Consider the following 25,919-nt stretch of genomic DNA (forward strand, 5'->3'; position numbering starts at 1 on the left):
AAGTCTAGGGTAGTCAAGGTAAAGCATCTTCTCAAGGGAGCACGTAAGGGACAACAAGTTTTTCTAGTTAAGCTCAACAAAGCTGTTGGCAACTTTCCCAACTAATTGAGTAAGGATTTGTACACTCCAACAGCTCTTCTTTGGAGTACCCGTTCTTTTCCAAAACAAGTTCAAGGATGACACTCTTCATCTCTGCATAGATTATCGAAGACTAAATCAAGTCACTATCAAGAATAAGTATCCTATCCCTCGCATCAACGAGCTTCTTGATAGGCTTCATGGGACCAAAGTTTTCTAAGAAATAGACTTGGGATTTGGTTACTACCAGATTAGAGTCAAGGAAGTAGATATACCCAAAATAGCTTTCAATACCCGTTATGGCTACTATGAGTTTACTGTAATGTCATTTGGGTTAACCAATGCTCCTGCAACTTTCAACTGTCTAATGCAAGATATATTTTGTGCCTACTTGGATGAATTTGTGCTTGTCTTCTTTGATGACATCTTAGTCTACTCCAAGTTGGTGGAAGAGCATTGAGACGCATGTGCGTAGAGTTTTGTAATTGTTGCACAGACATAAATTTTATGCTAAGAAGAGTAAATGTACCTTCTTTACTCATCAGATTAAGTATCTTGGATTCATTGTCTTCTAAAGACCTTGAATGTTGTAAGGAGGAGCTATCATTGGGCAGGCTTGAAAAATGATGTCCTTCGGTAATTGAAGCACTGTCTCTCATGTTAAAGGATCAAAGCTGAAAGAGTTAAGATGCCTGGGAAGCGTCAACCCTTGGATATGTCCCAAATGAAGTGGGAATGCATTACTTTGGATTTTATCACAAGTCTCCTCATTGAACAAGGAGGATATGATTTCATTTTAGTGGACTTGCTTACTAAAGTAGCTCATCTTATACCATTGAACAAGGAGGATATGATTTCATTTTATCACAAGTCTCCTCATTGAACAAGGAGGATATGATTTCATTTTAGTGGTGGTGGACTTGCTTACTAAAGTAGCTCATCTTATACCAACAAAGAAAACCTTCAAAGCTTCAGATATTGCCCGATTATTCATCAAGGATGTAAGATTCCTTTCCAGTCCCTCAAGATGTCCAGTTTCTTTCCTTGTAATCAATCCCCTTTTAAGAATAATAAAAGATCTTGCTTCTACCTATTTTGGCCTAGAGAGAGAAAATATTCTAGAGAGATAATTCAGTTTTTATTATATCTTTCGATGGAAAAATATCTCTTCTTATTAAAATAAATTTTCTCGAAACAGAAGTTTAAGAAGAAATTCCTAAGGTGCATTAGAAATAAATTATAATGTGCACAAAAGACCTTAGCCTAAGGTTTGACAGGCCAATGAGATTAATGCAAATGTAGGGAGGAGATAAATTGAAGAATAAAAGAAAAACCTGCCCAAAAATGAATAAATACTCACATAAGATGAAGAGTGGACTAAGAACCAAAGAAAAGAAAAAAATTGATTTTTGACAGCTCAGTGTGGGGATCTCTCTTCATGAAGTAGACACCTTTTTCTCATCATTACTTCCAATTTTTAATCAATAAAATGAGATATTTTCCTCTCTCTTCTTTTTTGTTTCAAATCTAGATCCAAAAAGTAAGCTAAATTGACCAAAAAATGGTCAGAAATCGACCAAACTGATCTAGAAAATTCTAGAGTTAGTTTGCTTGGTTAGAGGCTCACTTTTTCATATAAATAGAAGCCTCCTTCTTTGTAAAAGCTTAATGGTGGTTATGCACTCTTACTTTACTCCTGTCCTGAGCCATCTACATTGAATTTTTTAATAATTCAATTGTTTTTGGTCTAATCCTTTCCAAAGTGAATTGGTTGCCACTATTGCTTCAAACAAGAGTAGAACCTTAATCCCTCAAGCCAAAGGAGAGCTTATACAAGCTCACATGTAAGCTAATTTTCTTACTTTGTTTATAAATTTTAATGAAAAATCTATGGTTTTCTTTTTTTTTTAAATATTTTACAAATGATTGAATTAAATTCAAATGCTATATAGGCCTTTGATGAAAAGGCCACCCCCTTATCTTCTTTACATTCCAACCTTTTTTAAATCTTTGAAAGATTAACTAAGTGATTAATTAAACTCATATAATTATTTACTCTCTTGAATTTAGAAAATTATGTAGGTTATAGGGTGAGTTTTATAATTCTATATTGGGTTAATTAAGTTAAGTGAAGAAAGATAAAAATGAGAAATGGTCAGTCATACTAAGAAGATTATGGTAAATTTTTTTAGAATTTTGTGAAAAAGAAAGTTTATTTTTATGTTGTTCCAAAAGAGTAATTCTCACTATTTTTGCATCTAAAAGAAATATTCTAATTACTCAATGTATATATTTATTTATGAATATGCATGGATATCACTGATATGAATTATTAAATTTGATTTTTATGCATAGAAAGATAGATAAAAGAATTTTTTTTATTACAAAAGTGTTATTTTTATTAAAGTTGATTTCTATGCATAGAAAGATGCATAAAGAAAATTTTATTATAAAAGTGTTATTTTTATTAAATTTGATTTCTATACATAGAAAAATGCATAAAAGAATTTTTTGATTACAAAAGAGTTATTCTTATTAAATTTGATTTTTATGCATAGAAAGATGCATAAAAGAATTTTTTTAATTACAAAAGTGTTATTCTTATTTAATTTGATTTTTATACATAAAAAGATGCATAAAGAATTTTTTTATTTAATTTGATTTTTATTCTTATTTAATTTGATTTTCATACATAGAAAGATGCATAAAGAATTTTTTAATTATAAAAGCGTTATTCTTATAAAAATTAATTTTTATACATAAATAGATGCATAAAGAAAATCTTGTTATTTTAGAAGTGTTATTCTTATTAAATTTGATTTTATGCACAAATAGATGCATAAAAAGATTTTTTTTATAAAAGTGTTATTCCCATTGAAGTTTATTTTTATGCATAAATAGATACATAAAGAATTTTTATTTCAAAATTAGAATTCTTCTGAATTCTATGTTTAAATTCTATGAGTATTTTATAAATGAATAATTAAATACTCTAAGAGAAATTTGTATTGTTTTATATTCAAACGGATTGTGAAAAGAAAATTCAAGAAATCTATCGAGATTGAAATATTCAGTTAAATGACTAATTTATTTCTCATTGAAATTTGTAACTAATTTAGAAATCAGTTAAGTGAATATTCAAAGAAAGAAATCTTATCCGACTCGAACCTTGAATCAGACTATGACCAAGATCAAACTCTTTCGTCAGTTCTTCAAGAAGAATCTTATCCGACTCGAACCTTAAATCAGACTATGACCAAGACGAAACTCTTTCGTCAGTTTCGAGGAAAGAAGGTGTGACCAGTTTAAAAAAATACACTCAAAACTCCCGCCAAATCTAAAACTAAGTTTGAGACCCTTCGAATTGATCTGTGGATCAAAGTTATAGAATTCGAGAAATTTTTGTTTGAAATTCATAATTTCGATCAAGAAGTTTTGGTGGGGATACTGATTCAAGAAATACTTCTTGTATTTAAAAGAAAATCAAACAGAAAACTTGCACAGAAACCTTGTTTTCTTAAAGGACTGTCTTACGCTAGAATGCTGGAGGGAGCATTTGGTATATGTTTTTCTAAGGAAAGTTCTATTACAACAGCTGGTGGGGAGTGTTCAAAGGACGGCTCACGCGGCAAAGCTTGCCTAGGTCTTGATCAGCCTCGGTATGTTTGAAAAATGGTGAGTTTCTGGTACGATGGATGAGGCTTGACGAAGCGGTCCCTGAGTAAAGTGCCAAGACATGTAAGGAGGATCCTGGAGGGTTCTGACCAGGAGATACACGGACTCGCGGTGTCTATGACACCCATGCGTATGTCGTAAGATATGTATGATGGACGAAATGATTATTGTAATCTGTTTGCTGACAAGTTGGTCTCAACGGAGAGTCCAGAGTGATACTGTTTTTTGAGAAACAAGAGATTGGATGGAATTTATGAGTTATGAGATTTGGAATGAATAACTGTTTATCAATGGATTATTTTATATGTTAAAGTTTTAAAGAGAAGTGTGTGCGTATCTATATTCGAAAGCAAAAGTTAAGAAAGGCATTCAAATATAGGTGGGTGAGTAATTGTCTGGTTCTATGGATTCTAGTGGTTGGGTGGTGTGGCTAACCCATGGGTCGGATGGGGTTAGGCTAGAATCAGTGGAGTTTTAATAATTAAATTCAAATAATAGCAATACGCTTAGAATTCGAGTAGTTAAATAAAAACCTGAAGAATTTCTCAAATGAGTAGATCAATGGTTATGCTTGACTTTCGGTTAAGAAAAGAGCGTTGATTTCCTTAAATGATTAGATCAACGTGCCTGAATTCGGTTAAGAAAAAAACGTTGATTTCGTCAAACTAAGTCAGTGATAGTTTTCCTTCTCTCGTTTAAGTAGAGGAAGGATAGTTTAGTCTCTTCACCCCATTAGAAAATTTGTTAAGAAGATAAAAAAGATGGAATCGTCCTCGTTTTTCAGGCAAGGAAAATTTTCTCAGTTTCGGTTTCAGAATGACTACCAGATTAGTCTCGTGTCCGGACATTCGAGGGCGAGGCCCCGAGTGGGAAACCCTGCTCCGCGTAAGAGAAAGCTGCTTTCGCCTACTACCAGTTGGGAATCCGGTGCGCGGAGGGGACAGAGAGGTCTCAGAGCTGGTATCAGAGCTCTGCTATAAACTTATGAAACAACAGCAGAAATTGCCTAAAATTTTAAAGTAAATCTAGGAAATAATGTTTTCACCTGTTAAGATTATGTTTGAAATGAACTTTATAAATTGAAAACTGATAAATTGAACTGGATTTTTAAAAGAGGATACCCCAAATCTGTCCAGCATTCCTGGACTCTCCGAGAGTCAGGATATGATCGCCTTTGCCTTCGAAAATCTCAACAACTCCACTACAACCTGAGGAAGCAGAGTGAGACTCGCTCGTCACTTTGAGGATCTTTACTTTCCTGATCCAGTAGAGCGACATCAGTATATGTGGTTCTCTAGAGGGCAAAGCATTCACGTCAATACCAATCAATGATAGAGACTCAGACAGAATATCTCACTAGGCCATGATCTTGATAAGACTAGGAGTTGTTTATTGTGTATACGACTTTATAATCACTCATCCCGAAATTTTAGAATTTTTTGCCGTATTTTTAGACTTCTTAGCCGCTTTATTCCTAGGAGAAGAATTACAGCACCATTATCAGTGATGAATCGTGTATATCATAGCATGTCTCCATCGTAGTATCACCTTTTTATGCGTAAGCGATTAAGGCAGAGACTTTCAGAGCCGAGACGCTCTATATTTATATAAAAAACTTTTGATAATAAATGATGTTTTGCAAAAGATTCCAAATTGTTTTCGTGGTTGTGAATATTGGTTAATAAATTTATCAAAGTAAATCTTGTTTTCAAGAATTATGATGGAATATTTATTTGTTTAGAAATAAATCTCAAAAATTAAAGTCGTAAATCTGATGATAAAGTTAAGTTGACAAAAATATCGTTTTGTCAGAATCATGAGGCACGCGGCCCGTGGGTAGGCAGCCGGATCCTCTTACCGATGATGAAGAGTAGATCCGGACGTTCGTAAAGCCCTGCGTCGATCCCAACCTGGTTCCTTCATCAAGGGTGAAGGAGAAGAGTAGCAGAAGTAGTGGAAAAATGGATCAAGGCAATGGAGTATTTTGATGTAACTGGTTATAACGAGAACAGCAAGATGGCTCTCGCGAGATTAAAAATTATAGAAACGGCCAGGGTCGTATGGAGGAACCATTGCGAGACAACCCATCTCGATCTAAATACCCAGACCTGGTGAGATCTTAAAGCTTATCTCAGGAAGAGGTTCTGTCCCGGGCTTCCTAGAAACCAAAATGAATGAGTTCTTGGAACTGAAGCAGGATAGCCGAACGATTGAAGAATACCATCAGGCATTTGCTCTTCTCCTCAAATATTCTCCACTGTTGGGATGAAGAGCAGTTGATGGCCAGATTCATTCGAGGGATGAACGATCCATTGGACACTTTAGTGAAAAATGCTAAACCAGTATCAATGGTAGAAGCTGTCAGAATGGCAAAGGACTTCGCCAAAGCATTTATTGTTAAGGTCCCATTGAAGCCTGCACCCTCAAACTTTAAAAGGTTTCAAACCCCCGGAAGTGCTTCAAACTTTCCACTCCCAAAGAGGCTGCAAATCAAAATCAAGATGCTGGGAAATTCATAAGTAAAGAAAGACCCTTCCATCAGAACACTTGCTCAGGAGTCCCATCTTTTTCAAGGATTCAGAGGGATGAGCTTAGAAGTGAGAATACGTGTTTTGGGTGTGAGGGTTTCGGTCACCAGCTTAAAGACTTTTCGACTCCTACCATGTCAAGAGAACAGGGAAGTCAAGGACCCAGAGTGCAGAGACCAGCACCTTCGTATCAGTCAAATCAAGGTTCGTCTCGCTAAAATCAGGGCAATCCCAGCTCAACCATCTACCTCTGTTCAGAGTAATCTCACAACTCCCTTCAGAACTGGGGTAACCCAAGAGAAAGAGTTTCGCCCCAATCTGCAGAAAGCAGCCAGAGTAGTTACGATAGTAGAAGTAGAAGTAGTGGAAGAGGACGAGGTTAGATTTATGCCGCGATTGAAAACCAAGGGCTAAATCGTCAATTCTCTGTCATGCACCCAGCTGAGTATAAGGGTAAGCCATTTAAGCTTTTGATTCAGGCCAGCTGTACTTATTCATTTATTTTCCCAGGATGCTTGCGTAAACTAGTCTTAGAACAAAAATCAGGGAAACCTATGCAAGTTGAATTGGCCAATGGGAAGATTCTTTTCACTCACAATGAGACAGATCATATTCAGTTTAATCTAGATTGGAATGTAACTGACTGCGAGTTTAGAGTCTTACCTTTGGGAGTTTTCAAGAACGGAATCCTTGGAATAGATTGGCTCCACAAAAATCAAGCTGACATTCACTGTCACAATGGAACCATTTTCTTTCGTGACCTTCACGGGAACAAAGTTCAAGGAACTAGAATTTCTGGATCCCCAGATCTGCAATTAGTAAAAGCTTCTAGGTTACTGAAAGGACTTAGAAAGAAGCAGCTCCTTTATGTTGTCAAAATGAATCTAGTAGACACAAAGTTAAAGGCTAAAGAATCATAATGGTTAAGTGAGTATGATGATTTTTCCCAGCAGAGCTAACTGAGATGCCTCCGATTCGGGAAGTAGATTAGAGATAGAATTGACCCCTAGAGCTCAGCCAGTAGCCCAGTCGACATACAAAATGCCAGTCCTTGAAGCCATTGAACTCAAGGAACAGTTTAGGCAGTTGTTAGAACAAGGGTTTGTAAGACCCAGTGTTTCACCTTGGGGAGCACTAGTTCTCTTTCAGAAAAAGAAGGATGGAACGTTAAGACTCTGTGTGGATTACAGAGGTCTCAATCAGCTGACAGTTAAGAATAAGTATCCTATCCCGAGAATTGATAAGCTTCTGGACAGGCTAAATGGAGCCTAGATCTTCACAAAAATAGATCTCAAATCAGGGTATTACCAGATCAGGATTAATGATCAAGATATCCCGAAGATAGCCATCAATACTCGCTATGGGCACACTATGAATTTACTCTCATGCCGTTTGGATTGACTAATGCCACAGCTACATTTAATCGCCTAATGCAAGACATTCTCAGAGAATACTTGGATGATTTTGTTCTTGTTTTCTTTGATGATATTCTTATTTACTCAAAGAATGCAGCTGACCATGAAGCTCACGTCCGTAAAGTTCTTGAGATTCTAAGGAAGCACCAACTCTTTGCAAAAAAGAGAAAATGCACTTTCTCTGTCGACCATGTTGAATACTTCGGCTTTCTGGTATCCAAAAACGGAATTTCTCCGGATTTCGTAAAAGTCCAAGCAGGTATGCTCTTATAGCTTCCCCCCTGACTAATCTTCTCAAGAAGAATACCCCGTTTCAATGGTCTGCCAGGTGTCAGAGCGCCTTGGTAACCAATCCCATTATGAAGTTGCCAAATTTCTCTCTACCCTTTGAGGTAGTAAATGATGCCAGTGGTTTTGCCCTAGGAGGTGCGCTCATGCATGAAGGTCATGTAGTGGCCTATGAATCCCGAGAACTTAGAACGTATGAGAGAAATTATGCTGTTCATGACCTGGAGCTACTTTCAGTAGTCTACGCCATGAAGTTGTAAAGACATTACCTACTGGGTCAAAGATTCACTTTATAGAGCCAACACGATGATAAGTAGTATCATGAATTCAAAAATTAAATCCACCTTCCCTCTAGTGAACTGATTATCGAGATGAGCACCTAGTGAAACGAATGCTAAGAAATTGTTATAAGAGCATATATTCTTTATGTATTTCTTGCTCACATTATCATCACTAAAGTAATAGATCAACCAATGTAGGAGGAGGATTTTCCAAAGACCGTAAAGAGATGTTTTCACTTGCACAACAATATTTACCTACATATTATCTAAGCTTTCTTGACAACTCACATTCTCAAATTAGCGCAATATAAAAATCGCACTTATAATAAGCAAGGACCCCTAAAGAGTGAAGAGTGAAAACTCCAAAACATAATACCATGGTGGGTGCTTAACATTGTGACGAAACGAAAACACACTTTATAAAATGACATTCAGGTTTAATACCTTTTCACTTCGCTTGACAACATAGGAAATAAGTCAAAATTTTTCAATATGACCAACCTCATCTATAGGTAGCTCATTTAAATCAAAAGAAAGAGAACCTCCTTCCATATCTCTATGTGCCTAAACATTTTGATGTTCATTTGATAGGTTCTTGAAGGACGGTAGAGCAGGTAGAAGTTACTATGTTATATAAATCTAAGTAAATTTTGTCATAAATTTCTCTATACTTCTCCTCATCTTCAACACTTCCAAATGTTTTAATTTCATTTACATTAAAATACTTCTTTAAATTAGCATCAGTTTATTTTATAATGCAAGCCCTTGTTTGCAAAAAATTACGGTTAGATACGCGTGTTGCATCCAAAATTCAAAGCCAAGAACTTGGTTCAAACTTAGATATATACAGCTCTTAACCATCTTTAACCTCATTCAAAAAACAAAAAGGCAAATAGTAATTTACTGATTTAACTTTTACAAACATTCTTAACTTCAAAATGATGACAAAATATTATCTTATCACATTTATTCTACTTCAAGTGTCATTATCCTCACATATGATCTTGGAGGCCTATATCTCGAAAGAGAACCTACACTCCGGGACAGAATCTGCACAATAGAAAACATGATGTAATTATTATAGCAATAGAAAGAGAGATATAAAGACAATGAGAAAATAGAGAATTCATAAATATCACCACAAAGAAGCCAAAGCTAAAAATTTGTAATAAGATTTTTCATTTAAACAAATACATCAATTCTGAAGCTTCCAAGAAAAGGTCATTACTCTCACCCTATCTCTAGGCAACTACCTTGGTTTACAACATACGGCTAATCTTTTTTCATAATAGCATTGAGTCAGTTTTAACAGATATCTTTAGACTCAATACCTCTAAGTTTAGAGTATATACTTGCTCTCTTAAAGAATTGGCTTGTTCTTTACATTTCCTATTACATCCACCTAAACATTCCCCAATTTCAACATGTAAGTTTAGAGTATATACTTGCTCTCTTAAAGAATTGGCTTGTTCTTTACATTTCCTATTACATCCACCTAAACATTCCCCAATTTCAACATGTAAATTTTTCATTATAGAAATCATGGTTGTGTGGCCTCCATGCGACCACTACTATCAAGAACATAATGAAGATGATGTGTCAACTCATCTCTTAGCAGATCTATAGGTGGTTGCAAGATAAGGGGCACCACTTTCGACAATTGAATGCCTTGAAGGTAGCCTGAAAAAAGACATCTTCACAACTTAAAGGTCCAATCCCTCGTAGTTATGTTTGGAATTAAGTAGCATAGTGTTTGGAGCACATTATACATATAGTGAGTGTCCAAATGGCACCACCTGATCGGAAATCCAATTTATTTTAGTGATTGTTTCATAGCACGTAAGTTTTGGCACTTGCATTTTTTAACTTTCTTTACTCAATGTATATGTCATACATATAATGCTTAGTACTTCAACATCCCAAGTCCAATGACCATCCCAATTTGTACATGAATGTAACTTATTACATAGAGCTTAGCTTGATTTATTAGGAGTTTTTTTGCTATTTAATTATTTTTTATAAATATTTATCATTGCTTTATATTGTAAAGCAACATGTGATTTTCTATTGAAGATCTTGGCAAATGTGAAGCTCATCATTAAAGATCCAACGGTGAGAAGCTAGACAAATATGTATTGAATGTGGCCATATTGTCAAATTGCAATTTAATGGTTGCATTTCTTCCGATCTTCTGTAGAAAATTCACTCAGTCTCTTAGAGGGATTGAAGAAGTTTAATAATTTAATTATATAAATTTTATATGACCCTCATTACACTTCAATTTCTTGTGGATCAAAGTACTTGTCATGATGAATTTAACAAAAAAAATAAAGTGAATTGAGTAATAGAAGCCCATTTTTTCAGCCATCTTAATCAAATTTTCATTGTTTGTCTGCCCAAAGTCTAAAACAAAGGAACCCTATTAAGCTTGGTGTTTCACCAAGCCTAGAGAGTATGCCATTTATCAAGCAATTAAGCTATGGTAACATAGTCTTAGTCCTACATGTACATGCCACATCATATGGAGAAGACTCCACATAAGCATCTTATCATCTCATCGTACCTTGTCATCATGCCACCTCAACTTAGTCAACAAGGTTGACTCCCTAAAGCCTACATGGCATGCCACATCAAATGCATACATGACATTTCCACGTAATCAAGAATGTCCACGTAATCAAGAATGTCCATGTCATCTTGCTAACTCAACATAGTCAACTTGGTTGACTTTCTATACGTGAGAGATCATATATACGCCTGGTATTACCACCTCACACTTGAGCATAATGAATGCACACGTGGAGGTTCCATGTTAGCAAAATTTTATCATGTGACAAAATGCCTGCCACCTCACCATTATATTTCATGAATTAATTAATATAAAAAAATATTTTAAAATAATTTCTTTAATTAAAAAATTATGTAATATAATTTCTCTCCTCTAAAAAAAGAAAAAAGAAATATAAAATTTTTATCAAATAAATATTATTTATTAAACAAAATATTATTACTTATTAAATAAAATATATTATTAAAATTAAATATTTTTTTTCAATCAAGTGAATATTTTGATATAATTAAATAAATTCTTACTATCTAAAAATTTATTATTTTAAAAAATATTTTTTGAAGTATGTTTAAAGAAATTTTAATATTATTTATTAATCAAATAAATTTTATTTATTAAATAAATAAATAAAATATTGATCACTTAAAATAATTAATTCATTCATCATTTCTAAAAATTATAATTATCTTTTAATATATTTTAGTATTTTATAAAAAAAATATCATTGTGTGAAAATCTAAATTTTATCCATAATCTAATTGAATTAATGAAATACTAAACTAGTTTGGTATATATAGCCGAATTTTTGGAGTCTCTCTCATTCTTAGAGCTTCACCAACTTTGGAGATAGCTCCATTCTAAGTATATGTTAATGTTGTATTAGTATTACTTTAACCTTAATTATTCTCAATTTTTTGCTTAATCTCTTTTTTCCTACTTCGTAGCATGGGTTCACAAAGTCGTAGAAGTAGAAAAAGCAATAGGCAATGGGATCCCCCAATCCACCTTGCTCTCATGAGAAGCAAGCAAGGGTTCACATGGAAGATAGGAGAAGAAGACATCGTGAGTGCAAAAGTAAGGCCTCAAGCATTGCAACGCACAGTGGCTTCGATTGACGAGGCATCATCTCCTCTACCCACACATTCTCCATATCTTTCCCATTGTTGAGATGTCAAGCTTAAGATGAGTTGACACTCACGAGACGCCTGCATGATCGTTCATTACTGGGGGGTTTGTTAAGCTGAGATTCTACAATTGGACTACACCAACTATTCCACACCTACCCACTCCACTTAGCATGTTCACATTATGGACCACTTGTATATACTCTATTATGTCTTTTAGTCACTTTATCTTCTTTGTATACCTCTTTTGTTGTGTGAAGAAGAAGAAGAATTTTCAACTTCTCACCTTGTGTGTTCTCTTCTAAGGTTTGTATGAGTGTGTGTGTGCTTGCAAGAGCTCAAGCTCTCTTCTCCCCTACATCTTTTCATGGTATCAGAGCCTGGTTTATACTAAGGGCTGAGCGACAAGCAAGAGAAGCATAAGAAACGGTATGAGGATAAGAGCTTTATCTACTCTTCCCTCTTTATGTTGGATATTACACCCTCGGGAGACACTGGCAAATGAACTCTGAGCTTTCTTCGTGGAGGCAGAGCTACAAGGTAACTATACTATTCATTGGACTAAGCTTTTGGAGCCAAAAACGTGTTTTGGGTGCATCTAGACCTCCGTTTTCAGTTCCAAGCGTTCATGGGCACTCTGCTATGGGTAAGTTTCGATTCTCTATAGAACTCTCTTTTTGGAACTGTAGGAAGGGTGATTGGTTGTTCAGACACTGTGTGTACTACAAAGAGGTCTCAAAGTTGCCATTGGATATATGCATGCAAATTGAGGTCAGTAGTTGTGACAGTTTGGGTGCAGTATAGTACCGCTAGAATACATCAGTTTGTGTGTAGGTCAAACAAGAGTGTTGTTTTTGGTAAATTTGTGTTACAGACAAGATGTCGAATGATGGAATAAATCATATTGTTGTAGACAAGCTTGACAAGAACAAGTTCTATGCTTAGAGGTTTAGATTGACAAATTTCCTTGTAAGATTCCTCCCTCCAGCTTTTGAGATGTCAAGGTGTAAGAACCTCCCCTTTTGTTCTTGTAATTATTCTCCTCTTTGAAATAGAAGAAAGATCTTGTTTTACCCTATTTTCATCTAGAGAGAGAAAATATGAAAGATCCCTATCCCCACCGCGCAACAAATTCAGGGGTACTAGCACAGTGGAAGTAGCACTTCTTGCGCGGGGCAGGGTCCCTCACTCGAGGCCTCACCCACAGATATCCGGACAAGAGACTAATCCCTCAGTTCTTCCAAAATTGAACTCGGAAAAACTTTCCTCGCCGCTCGAAAAACACGGGCGATTCCTCCAAGATATTTTTACTCTAACGTAGTCAAAAGCCTTAACTAACTGAACTGATCTGACCAAACCTGTAAGTCCCATAGTCAGATCAAGGAAAAGATTGCACTTGGATCATAGAGACCAACACTTTTCTCCTCATTGAGAGGCACAACCATTGATTCTTCCATATAACAATTTTTATCCAGGATTTACTTCATCTAGCGTACCATAACAGAATTGAGACTCATTTTAGGAATCCATCAGTCGAGCCTAACCCCATCCAGTCCTTTGGGTTAGCCAACCACCCAACCACTGTAGTGATGGGATCCAATTAGGAATTTGGTTAGGTTTTGTCCCGGGTACTAGGGAAAAGACTAGCCGGATATTCATGCAAACTTAAAACTAGTCACACCACTTACACACCCAATATGAAATTGCCTTTTTCACAGAATCAGCTGTCTTTAAAACAATCATTTAATGAAATCATAGTGTCACTAATCATAGTGTCACTAATCATAATCCTCAAAATCTCCAGTTGAATCCTTATTTCTAATCATTCCTTTATCGATGTACCTATGGCATCATTGGCAACCAGAACGCTCACCACCTGTCCACTCAGGGGCCTTTTCGATGGTTCCTAGCTCATAGTACTCGACAATATATTCACATATCAAAATGGAATCTCCGTTGAAGATCAGCAAGATCAACCAACAGATCCATATAAAAGAATCATGGACTCATCCGTTGAGGACCAGCGAGGTCAATCAACCAGATCCATGCCCGAATTCAGAAAATAACTCTTACTCCTTGTTCCAATATCTTCCACGACACACGTGTGGGTATCTTCGGCGACCCAGAGCCCGAGCACCGTATGGTCAGCACCCTCTAGGATCCTTCACAGGTCACCTAGCGCTTCACTCATAGGCCACTTCCTTGGTCCCTCATCCACCATACCGGAAGCTCACCATTTAAATCGAACCGAGGCTGGTCAAGACCGAGGCCGACGACCTTGCTACGTGGGACGTCCTCCATTGACTCCCCGTTAGCTGTTGCAACTTTATTAGATTAGGTCTCCACGACCTCATTCACAAGACGGTCAAAATGCTTCCCGAGCATTCTTGACATAAAACAGTCATTTTAAAAACATGTCATAAAATACAATTTTTATAGCGAACTCTCGTCTTTCCACATTGTTCCACATCAATCCTCACTTATTTCATATGTATTTCCATTCTCATCACATCAAAATCATTCACATCACATATCACATCTATCCCAATTTACATCACATCTCATTCATTCACATCCCGATTCACATGACATCATATCTCCTTCATTCACATCCCGATTCACATCACATCACATCTATTCACGTCCATCACATTCATTTACATCCATCACATCACATCCATTTACATCCATCACATCACATTCATTCATATCATCACATTTGTTCATTCATATCCACCACATACATTCTCATAACCATCCCATCACATACATTCTATCCACATTATATCACATCACTTCTATCTACATCATATCTCATTCATACACATCCTTGCAATCGTTCACCTGTACGACTACCCACATCTATTCATACATTCATATCTATTACTTCACATCTATTCATACATTCATATCTATTACTTCACATCCACATATATTCATGTCACATCACATCTCTTTTCATCGCATCACATTCTTTCGCATACACATTCACATCACATACATTCACATCCATTCTTTCACATACATCCACTCACATCCCATATCAATCATTTACATCCTGATTCACATGACATCACATCTCATCCATTTATTCACATTTATCTGATTCACATCACATCTATTCACCTCACATCTCATCACCTCTATTCACATTACATCCATTCATCTATTCATTCACATCTATTTCATAGAATTTAAACATAGAATTTAAGAGAATTTTAATTTTGATATAAAGATTCTTTACGCATCTATTTATGCATAAAAATCAACTTCAATTGGGAATAACACTTTTATAAAAATCCTTTTATACATCTATTTATGCATAAATTAAAATTTAAGGAAAATAACACTTTTGAAATAAAAATAAATCCTTTGTGCATCTTTCTATGCATAAAATCAATTTTAATGAGAATAACACTTTTGAAATAAAAATAAATCCTTTATGCATCTTTTTATGCATAAAATCAATTTTAATGAGAATAACACTTTTTAAATAAAAATAAATCATTTATGCATCTTTCTATGCATAAATCAATTTTAATGAGAATAACACTTTTGAAATAAAAATAAATCCTTTATGCATCTTTTTATGCATAAAATTAAATTTAAGAAAAATAATACTTTTATAATAATAATAAAAATTTCATTATGCATCTTTCTATGCATAAAAATTAAATTCAATGAAAATAATACTTTTATAATTAAAACAAATTTCATTATGCATCTTTCTATGCATAGAATTTACATTTAATAAAAATAACACTTTATAGTAAAAAATTTTCATTATGCATCTTTCTATGCATCAAAATTAAATTTAATGAAAATAACACTTTTATAATAAAAAATTTTCCATTATGCATCTTTCTATGCATAAAAATTAAATTCAATAAAAATAACACTTTTATAATAATAAAAATTTTTCATTATGCATCTTTTTATGCATAGAAGTTAAATTCAATGAAAATAACACTTTTAAAATAAAATAATTTTTATTATGCATCTTTCTATGCATAGAAATTAATTTTAATAATTAATATCGGTGATATCCATGCATATTCATAGGTGAATATATACATGGAGTAAATTAGAATATTTCTTTTAGAATGCACAAACGGTGGGAATTGCTCTTTTGGAATAACATAAAAATAAACTTTATTTTTTCATAAAATTCTAGAAAATTTTACCATAATCTCCTTTGTATGGCTGACCATTTCTTATTTTGTTCATTCTAAATTTCAACTTAAATTAACCCAATCTAGATGTATAGGACTCTAATCTACTCAATTTTTAAAAATCAAGAGAGTAAACAATAAGAAAAGTTTAATTAATCTTTTTGTTAATCATTCTAGGATAAAGAAAGGCTAAATTGTAAAGAACAGAAGGGGGTGGCCTTTTCCTCAAGGCATAGCATTAGAATGTACTTCAATCAATTATAAAACAAGAAAATCAAGAAAACCATAGATTTAAAATTAAAAAGTAAGAAAAATTTAGCTTACATGGAGTTGTAAACTTTCCTTTGGCTTGAGGAATTGAGGGTTCTACTCTTGTTTGAAGCAAGAGTGGCCACCAATTTCTTTGGAGAGGATTAAGCCAAAAATAATTGAATTATCAAGAAAATTCAATGTAAATGGCTCTGGGGGGTAGGAGTAGAGTAACATTGCATAAACACCATTAAGCTTTTTCAAAGCGGGAGGCTTTTATTTATAGAAAAAAGTGAGCCTCTAATCAAGCAAACTGATTCTAGAATTTTCTAGATCAATTTGGTCAATTTTCGACCATTTTTAGGTCAGTTTAGCTTACTTTTTGGATCTAGTTGAAACAGGAGAGAGGAGAGATAAAAATATCTCATTATTTTTTAGTTTCAAACTCCTCCACACATGTGAAATAGGCACCTCCTTCATGAGGGGAGATCCCCACAATGAGGTGTCAAAAATGCATCATTTCCTCTAAATATCTCTTGATTTTTAACTAATAAACCTTGTACTCAGTCAACTCTTCATCTTATGTGAGCATTTACTCATTTTTGGGGGGTTTTTTTTAATTCTTCAATTTATCTCCTCCCTACATTTGGATTAATCTTATTGGTCCATAGAAACCTTAATTGGAGCATAATTCTAAAAATTTTGAAAATGTGGACGCTTAGACTAAGGTCTTTTATACCTATTTTTAATTAATTCCAATTGCACATTGGAAAGTTCTTTTTGAATTTATGTTTCAAGGGAAATCATTTTAGACACTAGGAGGATTTTTATATCCGAAAATATCTCAATTTGAATTACCTCTCTCTAGGCCAAAATAGAAAGAAACAAGATCTGTTATTATTCTGAAAAGGGGATTGATTACAGGGGGAGAAACTAGACATCTTGAGAGGCTAGAGATAAATCTTACAAAATATCTAGAGAGAGGTAACTCAAAATATCTTTATCTTTGGATACAAAAATCCTCCTAATGTCTAAAATAGATTGCCCTGAAATAGAAGTTCAAAATGAACTTTCCAATGTGAATTAGGGATTAATTGAAAATGGTATAAGAGACCTTAGCCTAAGGGTCTAGATTTTTAAAAAAAATTAAATTATGATTCAATTAAGGTTCCAATGGGCCAATTGGATTAATCCAAGCGTTGGGATGAGATAAATCCAAAGAATAAAAGAAAATATCCAAAAATGAGTAAATGCTCACATAAGATGAAGAGTTGACTGAGTACAAGATTTATTAGTTAAAAATTAAGAGATAATTATTTATGCATAATTATTTGATTATGAGAAAAGAGTAATTTTTGATAAATTTATTTTTACGCAAAAAGAGGAATTTCCATGATACTAGAGATCCAAACAATTAAATCTTAAAAGAGAAATTTTGGGCATAATTCAAATTATGAGTATTTATCAAAAGTGAAATTTTGAGTGTTATCATTTTTATTGAGAAATATGGGTAGAATTGATTTTGTAAATCCCATGAATCTTTTATTTAAAAGAAGAATATTGAATATATCTTATTTGATAAATTTGAGAAAGAATGTGAAAATATCCATCAAGAAAACTTAGATAATTTTTCAGAAAAGGAAATCTAGAATTCTCGGGGGGATCGAGAATCCAATACGTAAACGGAAGTTTAGAATTAGTTCTCATTAATGAAATTTAAGGAATGAAAATACAATACGTAAATGCTCTTTCTAAGTTTTTACTATTCAATTCTAATAAGATTTATTTTCTCTTTTTTAACTGTGGACAATACCTTGATACTTAGATTTAATGGGATGAAGAAAAAGTTACGTTTAACTAAGTCAAGCAATTGGCATAGAAACTTAGAAAAGTTGTATCAATATCAAAAATAGAGTATCCATACTGGATGTGAATGTGATGAGCCGTGAGTAGATGTGATGAGGTGGGATGGGATGTGATGTGATGTGAATGGATGTGATGAGATGTAAATGGATGTGGATGTAGATGTGAATGTGATGTGATGTGATGTAAATGGATGTGGATGTAGATGTGAATGTGATGTGATGTGAATGGATGTGGATGTAGATGTGAATGTGATGTGATGTGATGTGATGTGATGAGATGTAAATGGATGTGCATGTGAATGTGGTGAGATGTGATGGGATGTGGATGTGAATGTGACGAGATGTGATCGTATGTGAATGGGTGTAATGAGATGTGAATGCATGAGATGTGATGTGGATGGATGTGATGTGATGAGAAGTGGATCTGAGTGAATATAAATGGATATGATGTGATATGAATAGATGGATGAGATGTAATATAGATGAATATGATGTGGATCTAGGTAGATGTGAATGGATGTGATGAGATGTAAATGGATGTGAATATGGATCTAGGTAGATGTAAATGGATGTGAATGTGATATGATGAGATGTGAATGAATGAGATGTGATGTGTATGGATGTGATGTGATGAGATGTGGATCTGAATGAATATAAATCGATGTGATGTGATGTGAATAGATGGATGAGATGTAATGTGGATGAATGTGATGTGGACAGATGTGATGTGATGTGATGTAGAGAGATGTGATGTGATGTGATATGGACTTGGAGAGATGTGAATGGATAAGATGTGATGTGGATGGATGTGACGTGATGTAATGAGGATAGATCTAGATAGATGTGATGAGATGTAATATAATGTGATTGGATGAGAATGGATGGACAATGGGATTAGATATGACTGGATGTGGAATAAGCAACGTGACATCTCCCAAGAACCATCTTTTTTTGTACCAAAAGCACTGGTGAACAATAGGGCGAAGAGCTCAGCTGAATTAACCCTTTGTCCAACAGATCACACACTTGGCTCATAATCTCTTCTTGTTGGGCTGCATTCACCCTATAAGGTGGCTTATTCGGTGGTGAACTTCTAGGAATCAAATCAATCCCATGATCCTTAGGCCTAGCAGGCGGCAACTCCCCTGGCAAAGCCTCTGAAAAACAATCTTGAAAACTTTTGAGAAAATCCATTCTTTCCTTGTCCAACTCAGACATGTTGGAATCTGTGGTATCCTAATTTTCTTTAACAAACACTAAGTAAACAGAAAGATGTTTCTTTATTAAACGAGAAATGGCTGAGGTTGATACAACAAGAATAGATTCTCCTTTAAGCTTTACATCAAGAGTGTGTTCCTTATTCTTGTGAGTGAGATAAATTTTCCTATTGAAAGTATCTACCATCGCTTTAACTTTATGGCATCAAGGCATACCTAACAAAACATCACAACCCTCCAACGGCATAATGTAGAAATCATCCTCTTTGTCCGTGTAAGTCTGCACACTGAGACGCAGTTTCCCAATGATCGGTGTAACCTGAACCGAATGTCCAGGACAAGCCAAAGTAGCCTCATGCAACACACCCATCTCCTCTAGTTTGATGCCCAACTTTGCCGCAAGCCGGGGGTGATGAAGTTTGCACGAGCCCCAAGATCGAAAAAGATCAAAACCTCCTGATCTCGAAGTCTTCCCCATGCTCTGCATAACTCTGAAGATGCATCTCCTTACTTCAACCCTATCAAGTCAGGTACTAGTCCAGCAGAGGGTTTTTGTTTCTTTGCTTTAGGTTCTTCTTGTGAATCATGTGCGTTTTTAAGTGCTCTCTTCGGACACCTAAAGTACCGATATCCCTCTTCACCACCACAAGAGAAACATTTGTTGTTGGCAGCTATAAGTTCTTTCTTTTCTTCATTTGTTCTTTGAGGTAAGGGCTGAAATTTCCTCTTCTTGGATTGCTCTCTCGTGGTTCAGTGTCTTTGTTGTCCTTTGACTCCTTTGTCTCTTTAAATGCTTTCTTTAAGAAGAGACATTGATCCTGACATCCTGACATCTGACCAATAAGCATGGCATATCCAGTCTGAGCATTTTCTATCATCTGAGTCATATTGATGACCTTTGCTCTAATGCAATAGTCACGAAGCTCCTTGGGTAAACCCACAACAATATGTCTTTACTTGCTCAACCATTGACACGGGCCTAAAGGATGTGACGGCTAGTAGAGCATCCCAAAATTTCTTGTTATATTATTTCAAATTACTACAATCTCTGGAATCTAAGCGATGCCAAGCCGTCATAACTTCCACCTCAAAAGTCGGTGTCACCCATAAAGAAGAGAAGATTTGCTTGAACTCCACCCAAGTGCTAGGTGCTATTCCCTGATGAAGAAGTGTCTACCACCATTGAAGAGCATTTCCCTTTAGGAAAGAAGCTGCCTTCCGTACCTTAGATGCCTCTGTGAAGTTACCACCAGAAAATGTCGCATCAAACTGTTGAAAATAAAGGTGAGAGCCTTCAAACGATCCTTTGCACCACTAAAAGTATCAAACTTTACTGCAGCACCACCCTCTTTATAATCTTTTGGCTTCTCGCGCCTGTAACAAGATTATCATAGGGATGTGGTTTGAGAAAAGAATTGCACACAGCATTTGATCCCATGCCCATCATACCACCTCCCATACCAGGCATACCAAAAGCACTTCTGCCACCACCACCATAAGTTCCATACATACCTCGTGGCATACCTCCATACATACGTCCATACATACCTGGATGCATATCATAGCTCCCAGTCATGCCCATGTTGGGTACACCTGTCATGGAATGAAAGACAGAGCCTCCGCCAAAGTAACTGGGATGAGAAGCATTAAAAGGGTTTCCATGGGTAGGTGGGGAAAAAGAAGAAGAAGAATCGGGGTATGGCTGAAAATTTGGGTAGATGGGAACCAAATGTTGAGGCTTAGGTTTCTTCTCAGACCCCTGCTTCCGTGGTTTAGAATTAACTTTGAAGTTTTGTGGAAAATGTGAATCCTTCGCGAGTTCCATTAATCCCTCCATCAAACTTTGCATCTTTGCTTCATAGGTGGCATCATTATCTTCAAATTTTGGCATATCGGGAGGTATTTCTTGCTCGCTTTCCTCATCTTCTTCAAAGTAGTCATCCTCTTTTGAAGATGAATCCTTCATGTCTGCACTAGTTCTAGCCATAGAATTAAATGTATTGACCATAGGCTCGCCCTCTTGAAAAAGTTGATGATGAATCTTGGCAATGGAACCTTGAAACCAGCCTTCAGAATCTTGACGGGCGGTGAGCACACTTAATCACACTTAAGACTCTTTATGAACTGGAACAATAAACTTGGAAGACGAAGAAAACGAATAACTGGAGCTAGAGTGCTCCTGCACAAAAGACCAATTGGCCCCAAAGTGTGGCATCCCCGTAGGTATTTATTTATCACTCGAAGTTGGCGTATCCCTTGTACGATTCCCGAGAAGATGCCTCCTTGCTTTATGTGGAGGAGATCTCCTTGCACTTTCACCCAGTTTGTGTTGTGGGAAAACAAGAGCCTTGGCCCCCTTTTTATATAAGAGTAGGGATGAAAAGCATAGCTTTTTTCCCTTAAAAAAAAACTATTACAAGTGCTTTTTCAAAAGACTCTTCGAATAGATTTTTCCCTTCTCATAAAAAAATAAAAAAATAAAAATAAAAAATACACATGGCGCTTAGCGTTTTCTTTTTCGAAAATCCACGCTTGCGTTTTGGACTCCCCGATGCTTTTTCTCCATTGCTTTTTTATCTTTACATTTAACTGCTGCCCGATGCCTTCGCTTCTTGGTGCTCATCGCCTCTCTCGTGCACTGAGTGCATATGTCTGCCTATGTGGCAGCGCCTGCAGCCAGCCGCCATGTGCACCTGTAGTCCTACCTCTACAGCTAGCCGCCATATGCACCTGCAGTCCTGCCTGTGCAGCCAACCACCACTTGCAGTCCAGCCATACGTGCACTTCTCATCACCTGCAACCAGCTACACATTAGCGCGTGTCATCCCCTGCAGCTAGTCGCCTGTGCAGTCAGCCATACGTCACCTGTCCCTGTGTCACGTGTGCCATGTGGCAGTGCCATGTCAGCTACTTGTACATGTGCGCTACAATGCCATGTGTCAGTTTTGTTGACTGGCTATGCTTGTAGGGTTGACCCACAAGTTGCCTTAGTTGCTACTCCTGCAAAACAAGGTAAGAGAAAGACCAAAAATACATGCACATGAACAAACATATGAACATGCACACACATGTACACACACACACCAAACATGTATCGGCATCCACACATGTGTACAAACTTACATATGCACATACAAAATTTAAACATGATCAGTGAATGCTAAACATGTTTAAACATAATCACAGTGCTTTAAGAAAAAGGTAAAATACTCAGTCCTGTAACACCATCGTGCTTGCCCTTTCCATGTCCTTTCTCAAAGAAGCTCCAAATCACCTGGTAGCCTATCATGTGATGCCTGTCCTTGGTGAGAATTTGCAAGTGGAGGGGTTGTAGTCCCATGGATCCGCTGGCAAAATTTTACCACCATTGGACACCGTATGGTAATGATGCCCCAAACCGCTATATTTTGCATAGGAGACCCCTTGGACACTATGCAAAAAAATAGCGGGTGACAATACACCATCTTGCCCATCGGGCATTTGATGGTGGTAAACCTTAATGAGCGGGGTAGCAGCCTTGTGGACCTGCTCGCAAAGTTTTACCACCATTGGACACTGTATAATAATGATGCCCCACCCAAACCTGCTATTTTTTACATAGGAGACCCCTTGGACATTATGCGAGAAAATAGCGAGTGTGGCAACACAATGTCTCACCCTTTCGGTATCTGACTGTGGTTAAAACTCTGCGAGTGGTGGGATAGGGGACCCATAGATCCACTTGCAATGTTTCACCACCTTCGAACACCGTATGATAAAACGATGCCCCACCCATGGTGGGGTAGTAGCCTCATGGACTCACTTGCAAAGTTTCACCACCATTGGACATTGTATGATAATGATGCCCACCTAAATCCATATTTTTTTTTTGCATAGGAGACCCCTTGGGCACGATGCGAAAAATAGTGGGTGGCAACACACCGTCCCACCCATTTGGTAGCCGATGGTGGTAAAACTTTGCAAGTGGAGGAGTACCAACCCCATGGACTCTCTTGCAAAGTTTTATCACCATCGAATGCGTCATTGATAAAGATGCCCCACCCAAACCTGCTAGGGATCCCTTGTGTATTATGCAAAAAAATATTCGATGGCAACATACCGTCCTGCTCATCCTCCATTCGATGGTTGGTGAAAATTTATGAGTGGAGGGGTAGGAGTCCCATGGCTCTGCTACCAAAGTTTGACCACCATTCGATGGTTGGTGAAAATTTGTGAGTGGAGGGGTAGGGGTCCCATGGCCCTGCTCCCAAAGTTTGACCACCATTGGACTACGTATGATAACGATGCCCATCCAACTCATTATTTTTTGCATAGGGGACCCCTTGGGTAGAGTATGCAAAAAATAGTAGGTGGCAATACACCGTTCCGCCCATCCAGTAGATGGTGGTGAAACTTTGCGAGCGGAGGGGTAGCAATCTCACAGACTTGATCGCAAAGTTTCACCACCATCAGACACTATATGATAATGATGCCCCACCCAAACATGCTATTTTTTGCACATAGGGGACCCCTTGGGCACTATGCAAACAAATAGCGGGTGACGACACACTGTCCCACCCTGGATGGTGGTGAAAATTTACGAGTGGAGGGGTAGGAGCCCCATGGACTTGGTTGCAAAGTTTCACCATCATTGGATACCTATCACTCGCAAAGTTTCACCATCATTGGATACCTATCACTCGCAAAGTTTCACTCCCAAACCATTAAAATAGAAGGATAGAAAATATATGGGCAAAACTAAAAAACCAACTCATAATATATATGGGTAGAAGATACAAACTGAGAGAAAGATACAAAATGAAGGGTAGTAGATACAACAAATAAGAGGGATGAGGCTACAATACCAATCTGCAAACTCTCTAGCTTTAAGGGTCTCCGAGATGCTCACATGCTCATGCCAGGCTGGGGGGCTTGTCTTCTTGCTATTAACTTGCCGAAGGGTGAGTTTCATAGCAAGAACTAGATGAGAGTATATGATCACCTCCTTGCTCCACTCATATTGCACAAACTTAATGTCGTCACATTGCACATCTTACCCTGCACATAATAGTAGTGCCCTGCCACTATCATGCTTTGGGAATCAAATGAGAATCCATAATCATCAGTCACATCACACTCAAGGGTGCACTTGGGCCTAGTGCACCTCATAATGTAGTAGTCCACCACCTCCTCATTGCCCTTCTGTGCAATGATTGCAAAAACATCATAATCAAAAGGCTTATGAATTGGCTACTAAAACCTTGGCTTCTTTCAAAGTAGCTACTCTTGCATTAATGGATACAGGTTGGCCTGAGCTCCAAGATGTTCAACACTATTTAGATACAGGATACTTCCCTCCTGGATTGAATCCTCAACAGAAGCAAAGGCTTACCAGGAAAGCTCATCCTTACACAATTCTAGGGGATGTTCTTTACAAGCAAGGTAAGGATAAGATCCTTAGTAGGAGGGTAGTGAGCCTGGAAGAATCTAAAAGGATTATGGAATTATGTCATGAATGTTTAGGTCACTTTGCCTCAGCCAGCATAACTTGGAGGATCCTTAACACAGTGTATTATTGGCCTCGACTCAGCAAAGATGTCTATGAGTGGTGCAAAAGCTGTGAAGTATGCCAGGCATATGGGCATATGGGCATAAGCAATTGGTTCCCGGACCCTTAAACCCTATCCCAGCATATGGTCCATTTGAAAGGTGGGGATTAGATTTTGTGGACCCACTTCCTCGTTCCTCACATGGGAAGTATTACATATTGGTGGCCACAGATTATGCAACAAGGTGGGCAGACGCAAAGGCAATGGTCAATAATAAAGCAGTGGCTGTGGCATCCTTTCTTAGGGAATATATATGTGCTCGATTTGGGTGTCCATTAGAAATCCTTACGGATGGGGGGAGGTCTTTTAGGAATGACTTGATTGAAGCTTTGGTGCAGAAATTAAAAATAAAGCATGCTATGTCAACTCCCTATTATCCCCAATGTAATGGTTTAGTGAAAAAAACTAATGGACTGCTTTGTGGATCTTTGTGTAAGCTAGTGGATACTATGAAGAGAAAGTGGGATGTGCATTTGCCAGAGGTCCTATGGGCCTATAGGACAACTCACAAACTCTCTCTTGGTTTCACACCTTTTCAGTTAGTTTATGGAATGGAGGCTATTTGCCCAATAGAATTGGAAATCACAAGCCTTCGCACATCTTTTGCACGCTTGAATAATGAAGAAGAAACACATGCCCAACGCCTAGCACAACTGGAGATCTTGGATGAGAGGCGACTTCAGGCACTTCAAAATTTGGAGGCTGCACAACAACGGCGTAAGGCAAGGCATGACACTCTCACGAGGAAGAAGGAGAAGCCACAACTCAAGCAAGGAAGCTTAGTCATGAGGTATGATGGCCGTGTGGAGAAACGGCTAGATAAGAAGCTTCTTCGACGATGGGAAGGCCCCTTCAGGATAAAGCAAAAGT

At 36.8% G+C, this 25,919-nt stretch overlaps 1 protein-coding gene across 3 annotated transcripts in view; it reads left to right on the plus strand.

Moving 5' to 3' along the window:
* The window catches only part of LOC147625052 (uncharacterized), a 105,635-nt gene that overhangs the window by 60,011 nt on the left and 19,705 nt on the right, over positions 1 to 25,919 (plus strand). For 2 of the 3 annotated variants that reach the window (XM_086818309.1, XM_086818314.1), the window contains one exon: positions 3,674 to 4,017. The exons of the other annotated variant lie outside the window; for it this stretch is intronic. The gene's annotated coding sequence lies outside the window, so the exon portion shown is untranslated. Of the gene's footprint in view, positions 1 to 3,673; positions 4,018 to 25,919 lie in introns of those variants that run through there. 3 annotated transcript variants of the gene reach the window in all.

The sequence above is a fragment of the Cibotium barometz genome, chromosome 24 (assembly GCF_041138505.1).
Source record: "Cibotium barometz isolate CiBa-2024 chromosome 24, ASM4113850v1, whole genome shotgun sequence".
In the NCBI taxonomy this organism is placed as follows: Eukaryota; Viridiplantae; Streptophyta; class Polypodiopsida; order Cyatheales; family Cibotiaceae; genus Cibotium; species Cibotium barometz.